Here is a 26,198-nt window from a genome sequence, read left to right as displayed (position 1 = left end):
TTGGCTATTGTAGAATCTTGAACGTAAGGCTAACCCTGTAATCATAACACACAAACACACACACACAAACACACACACACACACACACACACACACACAGCCCAACACAAAAAAGGTATTCTTTGGCTCGTCATGATGGTACACACCTGTAATCTCAGCACTCAGACTAAGCCAAGAAGACAACAAGTTTAAGGCTAACCTGGAACAAGTTTAAGGCTAGCCTGGACTACATAGTAAAGTCCAGAACAGATAAAAATAAACAAAACAATAGTATCGTTGAATAATAAAAGCATTATTGTTGATGGGAGAAATGTCAAAGTGATGACAATGACAAGACCAGACATCTATAGAATGTAGAAGGGCTACCTAAAAGTTGGTTTTCTTTATTTTGGAATTGGGATGAGGAAAATGCCCCCAGGAATTTTGATTAGCAAAAACAGCTATAAAAGTCAAATTCAGAACACGTTTTACTCCCAGGTGTAAGAATTACCAGAAACTCTGGGGCACCCCCTATTGTGTGTGTATGTATGTATGTATGTATGTATGTATGTATGTATGTATGTATATACTTTAATGAGGAAATTTGGGTCCCCTTTCTGGGTTCAAAGTCTTGTTCATACAATGTTATTCTGCTTTTTTTTAAAAAAATATAGCAAGGTCACTTTATTCAAAAGAGTGATCTTACAGATTGAATATACTGTTAAGAATGGTAGCAGGCCACATAAGTAAAAGATTATTCAAGGGCTCCAATTATTACTAGGGGCTATCTTTTATATAAAGTGTAAGATGGTACTCACCTGTGACTTCATTACTAAAAGGCAAAATATAGATGTTTTTCCATTTTGCTATATAGGCTCAGATGATTCTCAGGCTCTGACTTAAATCATACGTATGCCCAATACTGCAAAGGTATAATTTGGAAAATAGAGATTTTTTTCCCAAAAAATCAATTCAGAGGCCATAGTTTGCCTCCTAGGCAAGACCATTCTATATTCTCATATCTGAGCACAGTGAGAAGATACTGATATTATCTGTCTAAGAAAGAGAGTGTTTGAGAGGAGAAACTTACTTTTTTGTTCGAAGTGGGTTTCTAAGTTACCAGAAAGTTGCTGGATATGTTAGTTAAAAATAGGTATTTATGTTGTGCAAGCCACGTGGAGTTCTTGGGTTGATAAACTCTTCTTATGCACACCAGCCTCAAAATTATTCAAAATTTACAGTAGCATCTCAATCACTGTGACAGAGATACTTAAAATCACAGCAGATGAAATGTTAAAAAAAGTAATAAAATCATAACATAAATAGCAAAAACAAAACAACAACAAAAACATTGCTTTTATGTATATTGTTGATTAAATGATAGGCCATATTTCTGAATTTTATCACCCAGTATACATTTTAAAATCAAATGCATTAATTAAAACAAATCAAATTAAAATCTGACAACTTGAATAGCTTTATTCATTTATTTTTTAATAAGCAGACAGGATTCCTTTATTATAATCCAGTGTAATTTTCTATTTTTTCCTAAGATTTATTCATTTTATGTATATGAGTACACTGTAGCTGTCTTCAGATACACCATAAGAGAGCATCGGATCTCATTACAGATGGTTGTGAGGTAAGATGTGGTTGCTGGGAATTGAACTCAGGACCTTTGGAAGAGCAATCCTTTGAACCACTGAACCATCTCTCCAGCCCCCCATGTAATTCTCTAATGCCAAATTTGACATTGTTTCTTCATTGAAAATAGATTCTTTTCACATACAATTTCCTACTTCTTCTCCTCCCAGTTTCTCTCCACCCCAACTCCAGATCTATTCCCTTCTTTCTACCATTAGAAAAGAACAGTTTTTAAGAGATAACAGCCAAACATGACAAAATATAGTAAGATCATACAACAGCCATAACACTGAGGTGGGACTAAACAAACCAACAGAGGGAAGAGTTGCAAGACCAGGCACAAGTATCAGCAAGTGTCTTATTCACAGATTCATGAGTCCCGTAAAAGTACTGAGCTGAAAGCTGTGTGTGCAGAAGACCTGGTGCAGACCCATGTTGGTTCTGTGATTGCTGTTTCCATCTCTCTTGAGTTCATATGAGCCTTGCTCAGTTGATTTAGAGAACCTTGTTCTCCTGGTGTAATCCATCCTCTCTGGTTTATAAAACCTCTTTTTGCTTCCTGTTCCATGGGCTTCCCTGAAATCTTTGAGAGAGAGATTTGATGGAGATATCTTATTTGGAGTTGTGTTTTCCAAGGACTCCCTTTTTCTGATAATTCTGGCTATGAGTCTCTGCATCTGTTCCTGTGTGCTGCAGGAGGCAGCCTCTCTGGTGATGCCTGAACAAGGCACAAGTATCTGAGTATAGCAGAATATTGTTAGGAATTGTTTAATTGATACTTTTAGTTTAAGATCAGTAGTATTTGGTTGTGGGAAGCGGAACTCAAGATGGCGCCTGGCTGGGTGCCAGATGCCTCTGGCATGTTGGTTCACCATTTCAGGAAGCCTGGGTGGCACGTAGGCTAGGCTTTACTGCGCATGCATGCATTTTGCTTGTTCAGGCCATATGACATATGTGCTCAGCACTAATCAAGAATGACTTCCTGGCAGGTTCTGATTGGAGAGGACACAGAGATTAAAGGGCTGGGAGCTAGAGCTTGGGGCTTTTTTCAGTAATTCAAGGTTCCTGAATAAACCGTGTTGGGAAGGAGATCCCGTGTCCATTGTCTTCTGTCTGCTGGTTGGTTCAGGAGGCGACATTTGGTTTTACCCAGGTCTCTGGGCTGTCTAAATCTCCGGTTTTGGAGAGCTAAGCAGTACTGGATATGGGTTCCAACTCCTGGAGTGGGCTTTGAGTCAATCAGACACTGACTGGCTAGTTCCACAAGTTCTGTGCCACTATTGCTCTACCGCATCCTTCAGGCAGGATTGATTGTAGGTCAAAGGTTTTATGACTGTGTTGATGTTTATGGTTTCTCTTTTGGTAGCCTGTAGAGTACCTTCGCACACCAGACACTGGAGCATAGGGGTGAAGACTTTACTTAGGCACTAGCTTGACTTCTTCATATGAATGAGCTGTGCGGTGATTGTCCTTAGGAATTGGACCCAACTCTCAGTTTGCAGACAACTCATTGTCTCTGCAACAGTTTGGGTTGTTTCGGGAGGTTAGGGGTAGAGGGTGGCTGGTTTTGTGTTAACTTGACCCAAGCTAGAGTCATCAGAGAGAAAGAAGCCTCAGTTGAAAAAATGTCTCCTTGTATCCTGCTGTAAGGTATTTTCTCGATGAATGATCAATGGGAAGGGCCCAGCCCATTGTGGGAGGTACCATCGCTGGGCTGGTAGTCGTGGGTTCTATAACAAGACAAGCTGAGCAAGTCAGAGGAAGCAAGCCAGTGGGCAGCACCCCTCCACAGCTTCTCCATCACCACCTGCCTCCAGGTTGCAGCCCTGTTTGAGTTCCTGTCCTGACTTTCTCCAATGGTGAATTCTGATCTGGAAATAGAACCCAAATAAACCCTTTTCTTCCCAACTTGTTTTTTTGCAGTAGTGTTTTGTCACAGCAATATAAACCATAACTAAGATAGAGGATTAACATGGGATCCTTTTGTTCAATAGCTCAAGTGAATACAACCCATTTCTTCTACTGAAAGCTTCCTTTGATGACAAGAGATGGGTATCAGGGATGCTGTCTCCCACATTATTAGAAGACCTCATTAAGATTGCTTTCATATGTGGGACCACAATGGCTCAGGATTACAGAGGAAGAGTTGAGGGAGCTTCAATCAGGGATTCCTTAAATATCAGCATGGCAGGAGTTAGCTACCTCCTCACACTATAAAGCTGGCTTCCCCACCAACGACCCTATTAAGAATTTGTCACCAGGACAGTTATTGTACATCATTCCTTGTTTGACCTTATAAAGTATCCCTCCCTTACAGCCCCTGAGTATATAGCTGAAGCATCTTCCAACAACCTGTGCCCTGGCCAATGATAAACAGTCACAGAAACGTTGACCCTGAGGCCCTGGTCACCTCCCCAAAGGCATAAACATAACCCCTATGACTCCCCTCCCCCAACCCTCCCTCCCACTCCTGCCAGTAAATAAACCAGTCCTCCAAAGCTGTTCCCAGGTATGTTTATCATCCTGCACTCACCTCAGACAGAGGCCCTGCACTGCACTCATCCACACCCTGGCTAAGCTTCCCTTCCTCGATTCCAGTCCAGCTCCCTATGCACTGGGCCTGGCTATTCTAAGGGTGAACCGGGCATGGGGGCACGTTCACATATTTTGGGAAGATACTGTTGAACTAGATTTCTATACTATCCCTCAAATGTCCCTCAATTTACCTGTCTTTTCCCGGCATTCCCTCCCTCAACCGTATTTCTCCCTCTCTCTAACTGATCCACAACTTTCCATCTTCTCTTGTCACTCCCCCTGCCTGAAGTTCACCCATAAAAATCTATTCTATTTTTCCTCAAGGAGATGCATGTATCCTCTCTGGGTCTGAGGATGGTAAGCTGACTATCACTTATTCAATAGCTTGTGGAGTGTCCCTGCTGGCTTCAGAGCTGACAGGCAAACAACCCAGGAAAAAACAAGAACAAAATTCACGTTTAGCCAAATTTTTTGACACTAGCACTGCAGCAAGAGTTTGACAGTCTGACATCAGCTTATATTTTCAACATATTTAAGCATTAGGAAAGTTTTCAGATAACAATTAATTAAGCCACATGAGTGGCTTGAGACATGTTTACATTGAAGCTATTTATAAAGTACATATGGCTTTCTATGTGAGATGGGTTATTATTCACTCAAAAACAATGTTCAAGATAAGGGTCTACAGAGAATGACTGAAGTAAAAATAATTCTAGCCCTAAGATAACATAGAAGACACCAATGCTGTTAGAAAATACAAATGATATCTCTCATAAGGATGAGGTTTCTGGCCAAGAAGTAATAATATTCAAGGCTTTAGGGAAAAAAGATACAGGATTAAAAAAAAAACATAAATTCTGGACTAATCATGCAAAGTCTGACTCAGAAGACAGCAAAGGATCACAAAGTGGTAAAATACATCTGTTCCCAGTATTGCAGGAGGATGATAGGCTAACATCTCTTTCCTTGGAAGGATGCCTATGCTTAATTTTCCTGGTTTCTTTGGTACTTATTTATGTGCAGGAGCATGTTTTTTGCCCTCTACAATGGTTAATATCCTCATATAAGTGATTCCATACATTATTGATCTTTCTGATCTGGGTTACCTCACTTAGAATTTTTGTTCTACCCATTTTCCTGCAATTTTCTTGCTGTCATTTTTTTTAACAGTTGAGTCATACTGCATTGTGTAAATCCATTGTTCTGTCAAAGGACATCTTGGTTAGTTCCAGGCTGTGGCTATTATGAACAGCAACACTGAACATGGTTGAGAAATCATCCTTGTGGGGATATGCCCAAGAGTAGTATAGCAGATTTTGAGGTAGATAAAATTTCAGCATCCCAAGGAACCATCTTACTGATTTCAATAGTGACTGTACAAGTTTGCACTCCCACAGTAATGGAGGGATGTTCTCCTTGCACTGCATTTTTGCTAGCCTAACTTGTGTCAATAATCTTATGCATTTGACAGGTATAAGATGGAATCCCAAGAGAGTTTTTATTTTATTTCCCTGATGGCTAAGGATGTTGAACGTGTCTTTGTTTTTTAGCCATTTGTATTTCAATTGAGAAGTCCTTACTGGTATCTGTACCTCATTTTTAAAATTAGATTGTTTGGGGTTTTGATGCCTACTTTCTTGAGTTCTTTATACATTTTGGTTATTAGACCTCTACCAGATGGTCTAACAACATCTAAAACAAAACAACAACAATAAAAGATTTTTCCTTTCTGAAGGTGGCTGTTCTGTCCTATTGAAGGTGTCCTCTGCTTTGCAGAAGCTTTTCAGCATCATGCAGTCCCATTTATTAGTTTTAGATCTTAGTACCTGCACTATTGGTGTTTTGTTCAGGAAGCCTCCTCTTGTGCCAATCTGTTTAAGGCTATTCAGCACTTTCTTTTCTATCAGAATTCAGTGGACCTGGATTTATTTTGAGATTTTTGATCCAGTTGGACTTGGGTGATAAGTATAGATCTATCTTTATTCTTCTACATTCAGACCTCCAGTTTGACCAGCTCCAACTGTTGAAAAAGCCATCATTTCTCAAGTGTGTATTTCTTGCTTGCTTATTAAATATCAGATGTCCATTGGTATTTATGCCTTGGTCTTTACTTCAATCCCATTGATCAATGTTTCTGTTTTCATGGCTATATCATGCTTTTTTTTATTTCTATAGCTCTGTGGTATAACTTGAAATCAAGAATACTGAGGGATCTAGAAATTCTTTTACTGTAGAGAATCATTTTAGCCATCCTGAATTTTTGTTTTTCCATATGAAGTTGAGTATTGTCCTTCCAAAATCTGTAAAGATATGTTTTGGAATTTTTATAGCATTTGCATTTAATCTGTAGATTGTTTGGTAGGATGGCCATTTATACTATATTAACTTTACCAATAAATGAGCATGGGATATTTTTCTAGCCTCTTCAGTTTCTTTCTTCGAAGACTTGAAGCTTTTATCATACAAGTCTTTCATTTGCTTGGTTAAAATTGCCCCAAGATATTTTTATATTATTTGAGGCTATTGTTAATAATGTTGTTTCTGTGATTTATTTCTCCATCCATTTCTCTTTTGTATATAGAAGAGCTACTGAATTTTTGTGATTTAATTATATACCCAGCTACTTTGCTCAAAGTGTTTATTAGCTGTAGGAGTTCCCAAGTGGAATGCTTAGGGTCATTTATGTATACTATCATATCATCTGCAAATAAAGATGCTTTGATTTCTTCTTTTAGAATTTGTATCCCCTTAATCGTCTTCTGTTGTACTATTGCTCTAGTAAAGATTTTGGGCTTTATATTGAGTAGGTGTATAAAGAATGGACAACCTTGTCTTGTTCTTGATTTAAGGAGAATTGCTTTGAGTTTCTCTCTATTCAATTTGATGTTGGCTATAGGCTTAGTGTAAAAAAAAACTTATTATGTTTAGGAATGTTACTTATATCCCTAATCTCCCCAAGAATTTTTAACCCTAAAGGGTATTAGATTTTGTCAATGGCCTTTTCTGCATCTAATAAGATAATCATGTGGTGTTTTTTCTTTCAGTTTATTTAAACAGTGACTTACATTTACTGATTGTCATATATTGAATCATCCCTGCATATCTGGCATGAAACCTACTTGATTATGATGGATGATCTTTTTTGATGTGTTCCTAGATTCAGTTTTCAAGTATTTTATTGAGTTGAATGGGGAAGGGAGATGGTGAAAAAAAGTCACCCCAGAGGGTCTGCTATAGCACTGGGGATAAGACTGGGGGTTTTGGATCTAGAAGAATAGAAGAAGAGAGCAGCATCTAAAGATGGCCTACCTGTCTCCCTGGTTGATCTTTGGCTTATGAGGGAGTATCTCTTTGAGTTGGGAGGTCTGAGATAAACAAATGGGAAGAGGAGGGAAGTTCTTTGGGATCCACAGGGAATATGGGTAGAGAGAGGTGGAAGATTGCAGTAGGTAATCTGTCTCAAAGATAGGGATGAGACTTGGGGATTGGGCTGAGAGGAGTAGTAGGTAGTGAAAGTTTTCAGTTAGCTTACCTATTTCCCTAGCCTGCTCAACTTGGGTGCTCACAGGGAATAACTGCTGGTGTTTGAGACTGGGAAACTAGGATGAGTTAAGGAAAGAAAGGTTAGAGATCTTTGTGATTGGGTAGAGGTCCGAGAGGAAAGGGAAACCACAGTAATTGTTCAGCTATAGAGCTAGGGGGTGAGACTGGGTGCATTGGGACTGTGATAATAAAAATTTTAAAACATCACCAGTAGAGATCTTTGGAACAATTTTATTCATTTTAGATAATATATCAGAGCAGGCAAGCTGTGACTCTCAGCAGTCACTAGGATGCAGGATTTGTAGAAAAGGAAAAGGGAAGACTATGCCTTTTGAGTTAGGCAAACATGTTCAGTATTGAAGTTAGGCTTCAGAAAAACAGACATAGTCTAAAGAGTTACAAGGTAGCAACTCCATAAGTCACTGAACAGAGGGGGCTTTGTGGGGAAAAAAAGGTAAACTATGTCATCAAGGACATAATTAGTCTTCCTATCACTTTATCTCTAGATGGATCATCTTTCCTGAGGGATTATCTCTTGTTTAGCTCAGTGATTGACAGACTGAGCTAGACTGACTCTTAGGGAAAGACACAGTGTTATATAATGTTCTAATCTTTGAAGATCAAAATACCATGTTTCCACACAAAGCCAAGGTGGGTTCCATTAGAAAGAAGTCCATTCTCATTGGCCTTTAGGTCTGCTTGTAATACAAAAAAGAAAATTATTTTACTGAACAAACTCATAGTAATGGAAGGTCCAGAAATAAACTTGTCTAGGGTTTCATCCAATGACATAGAACAGCTCACTGTGTTGGTGATAAATGTATCCCAAGCCTAATGTATTTTTAATCCTTACATATCTTATTTCTAATGACTGTAAATAGTAAATAACATGAACTAGATGGCTTAGGAAAATGAGAATATTATTTTTATTTTTAAAGGAAAATGTGGACTTCTTAGAAGGTTTTCTGTCACAATTATTAAATAAGAAAAATATTATTCCATTCACCTCAAGAGAGGATCATGGCATAGTGGAAATTTCCTACTTTAACATAAACTATAAATACATTCATCTTGACAATAATAGAAGGTAGTAAAGGTGATTAGGTAAATTCTATGCTTTCTCTAGTAACAATCAACAAAATTTATCATTTAAAGCCAGACCTAGAACACATCATGAGGCAACAAGTCATCCTCTCCTCTAGATCCATGACCATAAATTCTAATATGGTTACTTAGCCATTAAAATTATTGAATAAAAGAATGTCATTTTAATTGATATTAATGATAACATTGGGTTTTGCCTTATTTCTTTTATGTTTAATATTTCACAAACTATTTCTTCCATCAGATTTTCTTTTAGAAGAAATGGATTTTAAGTTACAGACTGAATTATCAGTATCTGAAGAGTAGCAGAGAGAAGTTAATTTTAAAATTACTAAAACATGAATAACAAGATTGCTTCTAAGCTAACCAACCTCCAGGCAGTTTGTGTGACAATAAGTACAAAGGAATGAACACCATGGACATTTGTTTCCTGAGTCTTTAATGCATCTTCCTTGGAGGAGACTGCCTTGTAAATTAAATTGAATGACTGTGTTTCTAGTTATGCAAATCATGGCATGTTAAAGTACTTCTACAAAGAGTGTCTTATTATCTTCATTTCAGCTCTTTCCTCTCTGTGTCTTTCTGTCTCTCTGTCTCTCTGTGTGTATGTATATCTGTCTGTCTCTGGCTGTCATCTGTCTCTGTCTCTCTGTCTCTCTGTCTCTCTGTGTGTATGTTTATCTGTCTGTCTCTGGCTGTCCTCTCCCTCTCTCTCTCTCTCTCTCTCTCTCTCTCTCTCTCTCTCTCTCTCTCTCTCTCTCTCTCTCTCTCTCTCTCCCATGTCTATTTGTCTATTTGTTTTTTCTCTAAAAATCAATTGTGTCTCCCTCTAATTCAAGAAATAAGATTTGGAAGATTCTACAGATTGTTTTGTGCAATGTAGAAAACAAGTTTGCCACCATCACCCTTCGAACTTCTTACTGGAATTTTCAGAAAAATTGTCTGCAGCAAAGCATTTATCTTCCTTTGCTTAATCTTAAGAATTCTGTCAAAATTCACAGTAATTACCATATTCTACTACACGGCTTTGATTGCCTTTTGTACTCTGTGGGGAAGAACAATGCAGCCTGTTTTCTCCCAGTGTTTTCTGAGAGCAATTTTGTATCTTTAGACCAGGCTTCCAAATATCTCCATGAATACAAAGGGCTCTATTCTTCCATTCAATGAAAAAGAATTGTACAAATAACCACCCATATACATCACTTGGTTGTGAGGAATAAATAGTACCCTGAAAATATCAAACACATCATTGAAAATTACACACATCAATCATTTAAAATCTATTGTCACACTTCAAACACTCGAATTGGAAAACGTTAAGCATTAGCATTACAAAATATGAATGCAGAGGTTGACATGAATTATTTTCTACCTTTAAACTTTTACTTTCAAGCCAAGTTTGGTGGCACATGCCTGTAATACCAGCAGTGGGAGGCAGGAGGATCAAATATTTGAGGCCAGACTAATTTACACAGCAAGTTCCAGTCCAGAGCTACAAAGTGAGTCACTGTTTCAAATACACAAAAATTAAAGTAAATAAAATTAAAAAGCTTTTGACTTTAAAATCTACATGTCCAGATAGCTTTACATATTTCCTGTGAGAGTTAATTAAGACAGGCTTTATATTTTATTATATTCCATTATTATCCTTGTAGATCTGCAATGAAGTTACCAGAAACAAACTCTGCCCTGAGAGTTGTTCAGTAAAATCCCTTGTTGCATCGCTAATGTATTGACCATATAATTGTTTATTACCACATATCTTTTTATATTCCCTGTATTTTTATTTTGGTTAAAATTTAATTCAGCATATATTTAAAAGAAGCCATATTTGATACAGTGTAGATCTCAATTAATAGCCATAGGCTACAGGGAACTGTAAGTACAGTTCGGAATTTCATGGTCCCTGTGCTCCTTTGGTTATAGCCAGAAATGTCCAGGCAAATGTAAATTAGGACCAATGAGTAAGAGGGTTAGAACTTAACAACCTGTCAATGTTTAAAGCTCTATATTTGCAATTTCACACAAGCATATTAGCATGTGAACAGAAGCATGTGTCCTTTGTGAAGTGTGAGCATCTCTCTCTGCACAGTAACTTTAAGTACAGACAAGACCTCCATTTGTATGCGGCCTTCAACCATGGACTCAACTGGTTACATCCTGAAAATTATAGAAAAAAAAGTATCTGTATTAAATAAAGTCTTAATTCTTTTTTAATTATATTTTTTAATTGATTGTTTGGGAATTTCATATCATGAACCCTAATCCCACTCATTTCCTAGTCCTATATTTTCCCTCCACCCTAACCTCCCCTCCAAAAAATAAAAAATGAAAATAGCAATTGAAAGAAAAAAAAGAAGGAAAACATACATCTGGCTGACCCCTCTTGGCAATGACCTGCTCCTTTATCAACTGCAGTCTTCTCTGTACCAGTTACAGCAGTCATACCTCCTTCAGTTCCACCACACCTCACATCCTCCTTCTACTACTCCTCTCCTCCTTCTGTCCCACCTCACCATCACATCTTTGTTCATCACAGTGGTACTGGGAGGTCCAGTGTGTCATTGAGGATACCCTTTTTGCCCAAACATCTTTAAATAAATGTTCATTGCACGGAGTCACTGGTCTAGTTTGAGGACTCTGGCTTCTTCTACACCCATCAATACTGGATCCTCACTCAGACTCCCATTGGATATCTATCTCACTGTTGCCCAGAGTCATAAAAATTCTGTGGTCCTGCAGAACCAGCTTATTAATATGCTCCAGAAGTGTATAGATGAAGTAGATATTGAGATGGACCAACTCAGGGCCCTGGATTTGGGCCTGGGTGGTAGCTGAGTCGATTAGTCTATGTCTCTACCAGCATGCCCCTACCCCTACTTCATGAGGGGCAGGGCCAGTGCTCTCAAGTATAACATGTAAGTCTTAATTCTTATTAATATTTCCTAAAACATGGTACAACAACCATAGATAACATATATTTTATATATAATAAAGTATACATATATATTACACATATATGATCAACATTGTATTAAGTATTGTGAATAATGTAGACACAATCTAAAGAATATATGAGGATTGGGTAGATCATAGGAAAATACTACAACTTTATACAGGGAACTAGTGTGCCCTCATTTTTGCTATCTTTGGGTGCCCTCGAACCATTCTACTGAGATACTCATGGGCAAAGTACATGTCTGTTTGCAGTGTCACTGGAGAGCACAGAAGGTAATTTCATTCTTGGCTTCAGTAACAACCAGAAAGCATTCCCAGAACAATGTTTGTTTATTTATTTTGTAAAAATGGCAGCGGGGTGATTAGTCTTCTCGGGGCAGGTTGCTGGTCAGTCAAAGCAAAGAGGAGGCAACAGGTACAGAAAAAACACAAGAGGAAGCACTTACAATAACCTAAATAACAACGGTTTTAAAAGTTTGGTTAGATTAAACATTCTAACTTTGAATGTTTATCCAATTTTAGCTATTTTCTGAAAACCAACTGTTTAGAAGATAGGGATGTAAATGTCTGAAAACAGACTCTTTATTAGATAGCTACTTCCCCTACGAATGGATGTCTTCTAGAGGAACATTTGCTTTCCTTCCCAGCGGGAATGCACCAAGTATTTAGGCTAGATCCTTGCAAAGAAGACATGAGGAGCTGTCAGCCAATAGCTTGAGTGCTGGTTTTAGAATGCAGTGTGTTTGTAATCCCTTTCCCTGACAGATGGTCACTCTTTTCTGTTCTTGTTGCTGAGCTTTCTCCTCTCATTCATTCCGTCTTTATGACACAAGTAAAAATTCAGACACTCCTGTGTTACTCCCTCTGAAAAGTTTTGCGATGGAATCCTTCTATGTCGCTTATATGGGAATTGCTATAGTCAAGACCCATTTACTTTTTCTATTAAAAGGTAACTGTTTCAGGCAGAAAGCAAGCAAGAAGCAAAAGAAAAGAAAAAAGAAAGAAAGAGAAAAAGAAAAGAAGCCAAAGGGATTTCTGTTTTAGCTTCTAAATCTAGGATGACAACATAGCTTATTCTTTGGTCTGGAAAACTTCAGACTGAAAATTAGAACCTTCCTTGTTGAATTGAGATCATAGGCAGAAATGTGAACACTCTGATGCAAACCAGACCATGTGATGCTCTACTTTCACCTCTTGGGATGGAAAAGGAAAAAATGAAGAATCTTTCAATCTCATTCCTTCCCTCAATCCCTTCCTTCTTTTCTCCCTTTTCCTTCCTTCCTTAATTCTTCTTTCCTTATTTCTTCCTTTTGCTTCTTTCATTTTTCAGGCTCATTTCTTCCTTTCTTTTATTTCATTTTTCAGGTTCTCAAGCATCCTGGGTTTGTCACAAGCTCCTAATATAGCCAAGGATGACCTTGATATCATGATACTTCTGCATCTACCTCCCTTGTGCCCCTTGTGAGTTCAGCACCCACTCTCATGCCTAGTTTACACTAGATTCAAATCCAGAGCTTCTGTAATCTAGGCAAACACTTTATCAACTGAGATACATCCCCAGCCATCCAGTCTCATTTTCAAGAGTGAAACACTATCTGAAAATTTACCATGCAGATAACTGCATTGCCAGTCTATAAGACTGGTCAGAGACCTATCACCCAAAAGCCAATCTCCCCACTGCTTAGTTTATAAAATGATTTTTTTTATTAGAAGATAGCTATGGACTTTACTCATCCACAAACTTTTTTTTTTACTTCAGTACTAAAATGCAGTTGGTGTCACAGAGAATGACAGTTCTTATGACTGAAGAATTTACTATTTGACTATATACAGAGATGCTTGCTAATGTTGGATTCCACTAACATTTTCTTTCTTTCTTTTTTAAATTTATTCTTTTGTTTTTTTAATTGGAGGAGGGAAGAAGGGAAGAAGAGAAGAAGAAGAAGAGAAAGAGGAAGAGGAGGAAGAGGAAGAGGAGGAGAAAGAAGAGGAAGAGGAGGAAGAAAAGCAAAGCTTCATTTCAAATTCTTTGTGGTGGTGTTTTGAGACAGTGTTGCCCTGGCTTTCCAGGAACTCACTCTGTAGACTAGGCTGGCCTTGAACTCACAGAGATTGGCATGTTTTTCCCTCTTTGGTGCTGGGATTAAAGGGATCCATGGATCATTGCTGCCACCACCACATGGGTCAAATTCTTAAGAAAACAGCAATTGGGAAGGGCTTGTGTTCTAAGTGTGCACCAGTCTTCATTTTTATATTCTTTCCAGTTTTATGGAAAGATTGCCTGTTATGCTGCAAGGAATCAGTGTTTAGATGTTTACCAAGTGAATCCTAAAGAAGACTATTTCTCTAAAAACTATTGTTGAGAAATCCTTTTTGTAACCCCATTGCTTCCTCCTGCTCCCCAGTTCATTCTTTTCCTCTCCACTGAATTCCATGAATGATGTGTCTATACACCCACTTTCCCTCCTCCCATTTTCTCTTGAATATTCTAATCAACTTTTCACCCTCTCCAACTCAGAAAATATGTTCTTATTGAGTTAATGACATTTCAATATTCAGTATGCATTCTGTATTCTAAAGTCTCTTTTTTACCCCCTTTCTGTTCATTTCAAACCCCGCACACACCTGAGCTGACATTTCTCCTGTAGTTGACATTTTTCCTGTAAAAAGCAATTCTGTCTCTCTTAAACATTTTGGACACTGTCAGTCTCCTAACTTAGAAACTGGGAAATTGAATGATTCATCTTTTAGGATCATATCATTATATTGACATTCAATTTTAGGGAATCTTATTAAATTTCCTGGCATGATATGGCCACTTAATATAGCACCTCCATCTCTTGGACCCTTCTTTCAAAATCTACACACACAATCAACGGTTTTCTTGATAAGAAAGTCTGACAGTCAGTTCAAGTTGAAATGTCCAACACTGAGCTGATGATATATCCCTCCTCCCTTTATCCTTAATACCAAGCTGTTTTACAATTTTTTCTGTCTTAAGCAGTATAGTGTATACTATAGTAAATATTTCTTACTATAATAAGGCCCATTTGAAGAAAATGGCATCTGTGACAGAAATGTTATATAATAAAGTTCTTATAGCAATCCCAGCCCTTAGGAACTTGAGGCAGGAGAATTACTGAATCTTAATCTACCCTGTATCAGAACTCTGTCTCAAATTAAAACACCAAGGTATTCTATTTCAGAACTAGGGATTTTATGTTAGTAAATTTTAGTAGTCATATAAAATTTACCATACATGATTTGAGCTCAATAAATCCCTAGTTTGTGCACTTTTGGGAGGTAGAGAGGGCTTTTATTTTCATGTACTAAGTTACTGAGGGCACAATCTCATTGCATTAAAGGAAGAAAAAGAGAAAGTGAGGCACAGAGGGTTGGAGAAGTGAAAAATTATGTCACTATGTAAAATGCCATTATTGGATGCTCCTCAAAATGTGATGAAATGGAACAGTTCCTCAGGAGGCAGAAGAGATAGAAAATTGTCTGCCTGTCACTTTTGTGTTTTTTACCAAACTATTGGCAAAGTCTGCCCCATGAGAAGAGTTTCCACTGTGCTTCTCTGCTTTAGCAGCTGTGCATTATGGAAACCAACAGATGCAACTAGGTAAGGCCAGGAAGCTCTTAGGAGATCCATGAACAGCCTTTGAGAAGCTCTTACATTCTTTCCCTACAGACTTAATGGGGACTGTCTTCTAAACACAGCTGTACAACATTTCTTCTCCAAGCTGTACTTCAGTATTTTTGAAACCTTTTTAATTGTAAGAAGAAACTTACCATCCAGAAATACTTGTAATGATTTTAAGAAATAATAACTTAATAATATGCCTTGAAATTTTGCAAGAGTCTTAAAAAATATAAGCATTCTGAATCACCAGGTAATCGTGTCATGAATATTTACAGCTCAATTTCTGAATCATTTTCTAAATAATTTCTGGAATTTGAAACTACCTGGTACTGTATTTTACTACAATTGTACCTTTCATTTTGTTTGATGTTTATAATGTTGATGACTAAACTGTTACCTGACTTTGTATGTCTAATCACAAAGAAATGTTTTCCCACATTTTGTATTAAATTATAGCAAGGATTTTATTCTTTTGATTTCTATTTCTACTATTTTAATAGCTTTGAAATAGAATAATGTTGTTGTATAAGTAGGTTTTGAGATCTAAACAAATTTACAAAAGGTATCAATGTTAGAAAAATTTCTTTGATATTAAATTTTATTTCAGGTTATGACTAAATTGTCATACTTTCTGACTTAAAGATACCTCAAGGATAATTTACTATCCTTGTGTTGGGGGTTAACCTGTAGTCTTCAAACTAATAGTAATTATTGTTGTGAAACTGTGTGCTTCTGTGTTTGGCAGGTGCATGCTTAGGATTAGAACATCCTGTTGGTAGAGTTTTCCTTAATGAATAATAAGTGTTCCTTCTATCTCTTCTGATTAGTTTTAGTTTAAAATCTATTTTGTCAGATATTAAAATAACTGAGTGCTTGTTTCTTAGTTCTATTTGCTTGTGTATTAGTTTGGATGTGATATTCTTCATAAGCCTCTGGCATCTGAATACTTGATCCCAGTTGGTAGGTATTTGGGGATAATCAGGTGGTCCTGTCCAGCCTTCCTGGAGGAAGTATGTCACTGGATATAGGCTTTAAAGTTTCAAGACTCACGCTATTTCAAGTTAGCTCTTTCTGCCTCCTGTTTGCTGTTTGAGATGTGAGTTCTCAGCTACTACTGCTTCCATGCCTTTCTTTGCTTCACCATCATGGTTTCTAAAGCTATGGAACTGTATGGTTAATTTTAATATTTTTAGTAAGTTGCCTTAGTCATGGTGTCTTATCAGAGCAAGAGAAAAGCAACTAATTATGATGTTAATTAATACTGGCAATTTACTATTGAAAGATGTGTATTAACTCCTGTCATTTTGTTGATTTTGTGGTTTTTCTAGTCTATCTTTTAATTACCTGTCCTGGTGTTGTTTATAGTTCCTCAAGACTTCTTGAGTGTTTGTACTGTTCTTTGCAGATTGAAAAGTTCCTTCTAGAATCCTCTGGAGAGATACCTTAGTAGTCATAAGCTCCTTTGATCTGAATTTATCACAGCCAGTCCTTACTTCACCTTCAATGTAAATAGATAGTTTCGCTGGTTATAATAGTTTGTGTTGATAACTGAAGTGTTTCAAAACATGAAGTACATCTTTCCAGGCTCTCTGGCTTCAGAGTTTTCTGTCAAGTAATTTGCTTATATTCTCATTGTCCTGCTTTAGTAAGTGACTTGACCTTTCTGTCTTGCAGCTTGCCTCATAGTCTCTTTATTCCATGTTTTGAATGCTTTAATTTTAATATACTATAGAGAATTTCTTTTCTGAATTTGTTTATGTTTCATAGACTTCTTGTATCTGGATATACATCTCTTAAAGTTTAGAAAATTTTCCTTTGTGGTTCTACTGAAGTTATCTTTTATGCTATCTTTATAGTGTTCTGCTCCTTCCATGCCCATAAACTGGAGGATATGTTTTACAATACCCTAAAACATTTCCAGTGTCCATGCTTTTTAATTATTTTAAACATGTCTTTGACCTTCACTAAGTGTTCAAATTATTTTACTTTGTCTTCCATCTCTGACTCTGTTTTTGGTATAATCCAGATTTTTGGTGAGACTATCCACTGAGGATTTAAATAGGCTTACTAGGTTTTTCTTTTTAGGTATTGTTTCAGTTGTTTTAATGAATTAAAACTCTATTTTTATACATTATTTTATTCATTTGATCCTCACAACTGGCAGAAGGTGTAAGGAGAGAATTGACTCCACAAATTGTCCTCTGATAATTCATATGTATGCCATGGCACACTCATCCTACACATATGTCATACAAACTCATGCTTACATACACACTCACAATAGCCATAATTATGTTTTTAAACTTTCTTGTTAAGGCCTCAGTCTTTCCATTATTGATTATAACATTGAAAAACTTTCACAAAAATTCTCAATTTTCTCCTTTAGTTGTTAATATTTTATTTACATAAATATGTTATATATAATATTCAAATAGTGATTCAGAAGAAAATTTAATTTAGTAATATTAGTTTATATAAAACATTATCATCCTCAATCGTAAGACTATTATGAAATTTCCTTGTTTCATGTAGCAAACATGAAAGGATATGTGACAATGAATATTTAAATGAATATTTTCACTCAACCCATTTCTGAGTGTGTTTCCATTGTAATTATTTTAAATAAAGTGGAAGGCTGAGACGGGATGATCACTGTAAGACTGAAGCCAGGTTGAGGTTCATAGTGAGTTCCAAGGCATCATGCTGCAAAGTGATACCCTACCACAAAAAAATAAAAATCAAAATGTTCAAAACATGAATACTTGGTATTCATGTTTACAGATTGTTAGGTAATATGTATAAAGAACACTCACATACATACTAACAGGCAATAATAAAATAGCACATGACAAAAGTGGACATTTCTGGTTTCTTTAGAAAATCAGTTATGTCATATGCTTTGCTGGGGCAGACAGGTGAAAAGAATGGTTTGCTAAAGCCTACACATGAGAAGATGCATGATGCTTTAAAAGAATATAAACATGACCCCAGAGACAGTAGGAGGAGGCTCTGGAATTGGTTTACCTTGGTCTATCAGGCTAGTCTTTGCTGATGATGCTCTGGTATTGGTTTGCCTTGCATTGTGTTGTTGATATTTACTTGCCATGACTTCTTCATAGAGAGTAACTTGACAAAGAACTGTTCGTGATGCTTTGGTAGCTTCTTGATGCTTTTGTGGACTTGGGCTGATTGGCAGAGCTTTGATGTTTCTTCTGGATCAAACTGTTGTTGCTGATTTGTGAGTGGTAATTGCTGAGTGGAATGGACTGCTGATAACAAGATTGGAATAGCTCCAAACAACTATTTATAAACACGTCCACAAACCCCATTTCCTATTACTCTTTCTTTTATTCTTCCTCTGGTGGGTGGTGGGCTAAAATGGAAATAGAAGCATTTAAAAACCTTGTTAAAGTAAGTTTTGAAAAATCAAAGCCTATACATGTCTGTCCTGCTAGAGAAGCAAAAGCAAATTTTATTTCACCTAGAAGTGAATTTCTTCTTATAGCCCTTTGTTCTAAGGCAATATTTTTGCTTGGTGTTGTAAAAGTAATTTGTCTGTTTTGTAACAGCAGTTCATTAGTTCTACCTATACATGAAGATCAATATTAGAATAACTGTACAGTAGTATGTGATTACAATAGGCATTAGCTTATTCATGCAATGAAAAAGTAGGTTAATCTAATTTTACAAAAACCAAAAAAAAAGTAAACAAAAAGATACAACTAAACATAATCAAGAAGTAACACAGCTGTGGGAAACTCTGCAGCTACAAAGACAACTAGGAGAAAGTTAGGAAGATGCTTTGGACAGACCACTAGGTGCCACTGTTTCATGAAAACAAAACAACAACAACAACAAAGACTTTATAATAGTTTATTTGATCTATAATTTTTATTCCTTTCTTTTTCTTTTGCACTCATGTATTAATATGAGAAGAAGCTACATTATATTAACAATGCAATTATATTTGTCTGGGATCAGTAAAATGCACACAAACATAAAATACTAAAGCCAGTTATGAAGCACAGAATTTGCCAACATGAATGGAAAGTCTTGTCTGTAAAAACTGAGATATTTTTAATCAATAATTTAAAATCCAAATCTTAAGTGGCTGGAGTACATGTGATTCAATAGCTGTATAAATTGAAAATGTAGTGCATAAATATTTCAAAGTGTCTCACTGCTTGGATTCAAAATGCCTTTTCTACATGACTGCTTATACAAAGTTAGAAATGAGACTGCATATAAAGTAACAGCAGAGATTTCACTGGAAGTAAAGGCAAACCTACTTAATGCAGTAATTTTCATGAACACTAAAAAGAGGGTCTACATCAAAACTGATGAGAATAAAATTACCTTCAGCAATAAACAACCCACTGATAGCCATGCAGATTAGACTTTTTCATATAATTGGCACATAAGGATGTGTTTTATTTGCTCTCTAAATAATAATAATAGTACAGATACTATACATTAATAATAATAATAGTAGTAATATTTGTTCCCTAAATAAGCCAATCAGCATAAATATAACCATTTATTATTATTAAAAAGACTAGATGCCCACTTGGTCTAGCATAATGCCTCCCACAACTTCCCCCTCCACACATGAGTATTTATGAAAATCTGTAAGACATTCCTTTGAGTAGACAAACGAATTTCCCAGTTCTAAAGCACATAACTAAAACAATTAATGTTGATTAGTAAACTAGTATCTAATTAGATATGCCTAACAAGCTGTTACCTAACTAATTTTACATATTCAAGTTGGCATGCTGTTATAGCACTGGGTTTTATGTTAGTCATCTATTGCCACATAACATTTTATTTCAAAAATGTATCCACATAGAACTGTCAGTACTTTTTAAAGATTTAATTTTAATATTTTTATTTATGGCTTTAGATGGATATCCACACGTGTTCAGGTGGCCACAGAGAGCAGGAAAGGGCATTAGATGGACTGGAGCTGGAGTTTCTGGGGACTGTGAGTTGAGTTGCCTAACATGGGTGCTGGGAACTGTCCTGGGGTCCTTTTCAAGAACAGCAAATCTTCTTAACCCCTGAGCCACCCACCACCCAGCCCCACCACTCATTTTTAGACCAAAGGCCAGGAAGCCAGAACAGCTGAAACATTCTGGGGCAGGATTTCTCACAGGGGTGTGACTAAGCTGCCAGCCAGGGATCTGCCTCTCAATCTCAGCTGTAACTGAAGGATACACTTCCAAGTTCTTTCATACATGGTTGACAAGTTTCCCTTTCTCTTTTTTTTAGAGACTTTACCTTCTCACCAGACACGGACTCCTTGATCTCTGTATGACTCTTGCTTCTGAGTGAACATGATGAGAACCAGTGAGCACCCAAGAGAGAAGCTCCAGGCTTTCTAACCTAACCAGAGAATTTAGACAGCATCAAAATTTTCATTATTCATTCAGTGTGCTCCAGCTTACTTAGCCCAGTCACGGGAAGGTGCTGGTACAGTTGCACAAATATCAGGAGTATGGATCACTGGGAACTGACTACCACATGATCTCCAAATGTCTGTTATTAGTCCCACGTCATGTAATAGGACTAAAGATTTTCTAAAATGAAGACTGCTTTGTCAGATTTCAACTGAATACTAGAAAATCATTTTATTTTAAAGATATTCTTGCCAAACTATGAAAGCCCAAGAGTAAAGAAATAGGGAAGAAATTCTCTAACTGCATCTTTATGTCAGCCAGTCAGTTTTCCCAACAGAAGTAAATACTTTAACTAAGATACAATAGTTTTAAGATACTGCCTCATAAAATCATTCACATTTCTAAATTATGAATTAATACATGGGACACAAGACCAGTATGATCTGCTCTACTGAAAATCACTCTTCCATCTGAAATGTGCCTACATTCTGTGATGAGTCTTCTGAAACATGAGTGTTTTCATTTTGTCTGCAATGGAAATTAGAACATGAAGGAGATATGACAAAGGTGCTCTCATCCCTGATTGGTTTCCCTGATTGAACGGGGTTGTTCCCTCACTGTGCCAAGTATCTACCTCCTCGAGCTGTGACCTGGATTGAAGAAGATAGTATTTGCAGAAAGTGATAATTAAAACTTTCATATTTTATGACTGTCTTATGACTCACTAGAAATAATTCCCCAAGCTCCCAGTGATCTTTGAGTAACATGGAACATGGCTTTGGCATGTAACACATGTAGTAGATACATAAGAGTACATGAAGTGCCTAACATGAAAACTGAAGAAAGTATGAATTCTACTTCTCTTTCTTTTACATGTCTTTTCAGACATCTGCTTATTATAACAGAACCTAATACGATAAGCATTTGCTTAGTCTAACAATACAAACAATTAATTGTTTCTGCAGCCTTCTGGAAAAGAATATGGGCTTGAAAAGCTGTGACCACCCACACTGGAAATTGTATATGCTGTGTGGTAGTTATAAATGTCCCAGAAACAACACTGGACACTGACAAACCAAGATCAGCACTGCTGCCTCATTCTCACCTCCCTGTTGTATGCTCGTGATAGTAAGGTTGCAGTCCAAAGCTGGCAAAATCCAACCTGGCTCAGTCTAGAGTCGTAGTTCTCAGTCTTCTTAATAATGAACTCTTTAGTACAATTCCTTATGTTGTCATGACCCCCAACCATAAAATTACTTTCATTCCTATTTCATAACTCTAATTAGGCGATTGTTATGAGTCATAATGTAAGTGTGTTTTCTGATGTTTAGGAGACCCCTGTAAAAAGGGTGGTTTGATACCCAAAGGGGTGGAGACACACAGGTTGAAAACCGCTAGTCTAGTGTTAGGATGGCAGAAAGAAGCTGGGAATGTGAAGCACAGGAGAGACACAGAAAAGAGGGAAAGGTGGGTGGAGCTATGCAGATGTACAAGATGGGGAAAAGTGGATAAGGCTCCTCCCCACTCTTCTGGGAGGAAGGTACAGTCTGTCTCCCTTTCATCTACTTCAAGTCTCAATAAATCTCTACTTTATAGGTACAAATGCTATCTGAGGTGAGAAAAAAATGAAAAAACAATCCTTCTGTGAATAAACTACAGATGGAAAACTGACAATATCATCTCTGATGGGGAAAATATAATAGGACCTGTTAACGTCTACTGAAATTACAAGAGAAAAGTAATTTTTATTTCTAATTCTAACAAGTTAAGTAAACTTGCTATTTAAGCAATTTACAAAGATAACTTTTAACCTTCAGTTTCTTCTATGAAGAATGAACACACAGTCTGAACTAATGTATGGAATGTGCTGTGGGAAACCACAGCTCTTCATCAGCAGAGCCTGCTGGATCATCAGAAGCTAACTCTGATTTCTTTGGGCTGTTCCACAAGTTTTAGTATATTGTAGAAAACTGTTGAGAACTAACTGTGTCATGCCTGGCTGTGATTCCCTTGACTCCTTCTTCTCTGTGTACAATTAGTTTTGCCTCCGTTTAAAGTTCCTATTTACTGTTCCCTCATCCCATGATGGTTTGTGCTAGATACCTTTATGACTCTTGTGAGCCAGTTATCCATCTCATGTGTTCCTGCAATAGCAGTATATATGCTCCTAATGCATGCATATTTGTATGTCTGCTTCAGTCCTTATTTTACCTTTTCCTGAAAAATTGTCTTTTCACAATGTATTTTGATGCTGAGAACACTGTAAGAGACTGTTGAGGAGCCTTGACAGATGGATCCCAGTCCTGCTTTGATATACATTTATAATATTTTGAATCTTAAAATTTTATCTAAGTTTACAAAGACAGTTTACAGACATTCGGCAGACAGTAGCAGGTATATAACCCCTATTGTGGATTCTCTGCAACCATAGGTCCTCGTCCCGCAAAGCCTGAAACACATGTGCGGCTCTTCTCCAGTACTTTCTTCCATCTTTGAAGAAAACCCCACATCCAGAGCTACTTCATAACTTACCCAGTTTATAAATTTGTTACACTGTGGCCAATTAGAATTGAGCACCCTTGTAGCATGACACTTCATTTTCTCACCATTGAAGAAATGGAGATGTCATAAATATCTGTCAAACGATGCCAATATTTACTAACATTATATTATTTGAAAGGTGTCCCCAAGGCTCTGTAAAGTAAGATAGAAAATGAATACTTATGTCCATGTAAGTAACCCTTCATCCCTCCCCAGTATATACCAAGATTTGTTTGTTTTTCTTAATGCTGAGGTATTTGTCATTTATCTCTGTTTAGCAAATGACTCCAATACTTTACTACTATAGCTTAATTATTTTACACTGTCTTTCATATCTTACCCAGTGTTCTGAAGAGATATTTGTGATGCTGGCTATGCGTGCAAGCACCCAAGGTCTCCTGAGGAGCTACCAGATAAATCTCAGCCAGCCTTAACCTAGAATATAAGCCTGCTCAGAACCTGGGGTATAAGTTTTTGCAAATGTAGTCATCCTGGACTGCAGTGTGTCTTAAATCCAATGTGACTATTTTCAAAGCGAATAATGAGATTTTGGAGAGGAAGGAACCCATGTAGTGACAAAGGTATGTAAACACACAGGCAGAGATTGCAAAGGCGAATCCACAAGCTGAGGAAACTAAGTATTGCCAAAACCACTAGAATGAACTGTATAGGACAACAAAGAATCTTTGGAAGCCTCAGAAAGGGTGCAGCCATGCACACATCTTGATTTCAACTTCTCTCTTCACAGACTGTGAAAGTATAAATGTGTGTGATAAGTCACTGTTACTGGGCTCTTTGTCTAGATGGCTCTGACAAAGAAAGTCACCGTAATCCCATCATGCTGAATAGAAATTTGCAAAAACAAATATAGAGACTTGCTTTAAAAAAATAAACAAACTTATCTCAGATTAGATTTTAAGCTATCTTCCTTCCTTCCTTCCTTCTTTCCTTCCTTCCTTCCTTCCTTCCTTCCTTCCTTCCTTCCTTCCTTCCTTGTTTCTTTTTTCTTTTCTTTTTAATTGTATTTCTTTGAGAAATAAATACTGGAGGCACCTCCTAGCCTAGCACCTTTTTATAATAATGGGAACGTTGCAACAGTTACTGCGGTTGCTGCATGCATTGTGGTGCCTCCTGGTCAGGTTATGTCAGGCAACATTAACAGTATTTTCTGTCCCATGATATGAGTGTAGAAGACAGCTCTTTGTATGGTGACAACTGACTATGAAATCATCATGGCTTTCTGTATTTAGCTAATTAGAAGTATAGAAGATGACCACTTCTTATATATAATTTTAGGACGTGGGTAGTTTGTTGCCTTGTTTTCTACAATAAAATAGACATTAAGTTTTCCTTTATGCTTAAGGATTTGTTTCATCTGCACATAATTTACTTAAATAGTTTTGTTTTCAGATTGGTGAGAGATAAACGGGGGTGTAGAAAAAAAGGCAAGCCAGAGAGTTATAAGTTCTGGAAGGGACTTGTCTATTTTATGAGCTGCCATGGATTCCAGGCAAACATTGTCTGGGAAGCAGTTTAAATGGAGTGGGCTCCCGATGCCTTTGGTCTCTTCAGAGGGATGTGAGAGGCCAAATTGCTATGGGCGACTGACTGAACTAGACTTGAGGAAATGGGTAAGTATGGAGGGCTCTGCTCTCTCAAGTAGTTTGGCTTTGAAGGAAAAGAAACACAGAGGCACGACTAATATAGTGTTTTTGGAACTGAAGACACTAGGAATGTGTACACTCAGAAAGGATATAACACAAAACTGTAAATACAGAAGACAGGGAGAGAGACGGGAGGGAAGGGATAAGAGGAAAAGAGCAGCGGAGAGGAAGAGGGGGCCTTAGAGATAGTCTTGAGTAGGCAGGAGACAGCAGTCAGCAGCTTAGGCCATCATTAGCCTTGATGAAAGCATGGCCTCAGTGCAGACAGAGAAATGATGAACATGGACTTTCCTTTCCAGGAGTTCAGGGAGAGGGACAGGAACCAACCTTTGCTTTTTCTCTAAATTTAAATGTTGAAGTCATGTTCTCAGTATTTTCATAGATTTTTGCTAAACTTACTCACCTCAGATGATTATTTTACTGCAAATTCAGAATAAGAATAAAATAGCAAAATAGGAATAAAATAGGCAAGCTCACCAAGAGGTCCCTTTAAATCAACCTGAAAATCGTTGGGTCATTTCTAGCATCCTAAACTCATGACTTCTTAGTGAGCCAAGAGCAGATTTATGGATTTCACACAGGCCATCCAATTTTTATTTTTAGTTAGTTTACTTACAAAACAACAAATGACAGGTGCAGATGTGGAGAGAGATGGGTTCTATTTTATCTCTAAAGGCTCAAAGTCTCTTACCATGTTTCTATTGAAAAAAAAAAAGTGCTTCATCTCAAAGATGTCTATTGAGCATGTGGCTTATGAGATAAGGTTTTACTTTCCACGCCTAAGTGCTTGCTGCTCCGGGTGTTGGGAGGAGCTACATAGACATTATTTAACTCCTTGTAGTAGCACTATCTGATTTCAGGGGGAAATGATAAAAGATGTAGTTCCCATAGATAAAATAAAAGTTTCTTAAGTAAATTTTCAATATTAATGTAATTGGAAATGTTATTTACTGAAATGTTTTATATCAAATTCTCTTTTTCCAGTTAAGCATATAATTAAATCTTCTTAATAAAATAAACACAAACACAATAAAGCTGTTGTTTACAAACAAACAAAAACAGATATAGAGACAAGGGTAAAGTACAAGGTTTCCAGAAAGTGCTGTGAAAGGATTGTCATATTCCTGTTTTATTTGTGACATTTCTCATTTACTGTTTAAATAAGGTTGTTTCAGCCAAAAAGAA

The 26,198-nt window shown here is 37.0% G+C and overlaps 1 long non-coding RNA gene across 4 annotated transcripts in view; it reads right to left on the bottom strand.

Annotated features, from left to right (window-relative positions):
- Positions 1–16,640: 16,640 nt before the first annotated feature.
- Positions 16,641–26,198, bottom strand: part of LOC143434438 (uncharacterized) — a 32,059-nt gene continuing 22,501 nt past the window's right edge. Inside the window, exons 4-6 of one of the 4 annotated variants that reach the window (XR_013103910.1) lie at positions 23,341–23,502; positions 20,690–20,794; positions 16,697–18,782 (exon numbers count right to left, since the gene is read on the bottom strand). This is a non-coding gene — a long non-coding RNA (uncharacterized LOC143434438). Of the gene's footprint in view, positions 18,783–20,689; positions 23,503–26,198 lie in introns of all 4 variants that reach the window. The other 3 variants (XR_013103909.1, XR_013103912.1, XR_013103911.1) reach the window with 3 other exon arrangements.

This window comes from Arvicanthis niloticus, chromosome 15 (assembly GCF_011762505.2).
Source record: "Arvicanthis niloticus isolate mArvNil1 chromosome 15, mArvNil1.pat.X, whole genome shotgun sequence".
In the NCBI taxonomy this organism is placed as follows: domain Eukaryota; kingdom Metazoa; phylum Chordata; class Mammalia; order Rodentia; family Muridae; genus Arvicanthis; species Arvicanthis niloticus.
The sequence above is the reverse complement of the archived record's forward strand: the minus strand, read 5'-3'. Positions and strand labels throughout refer to the sequence as shown.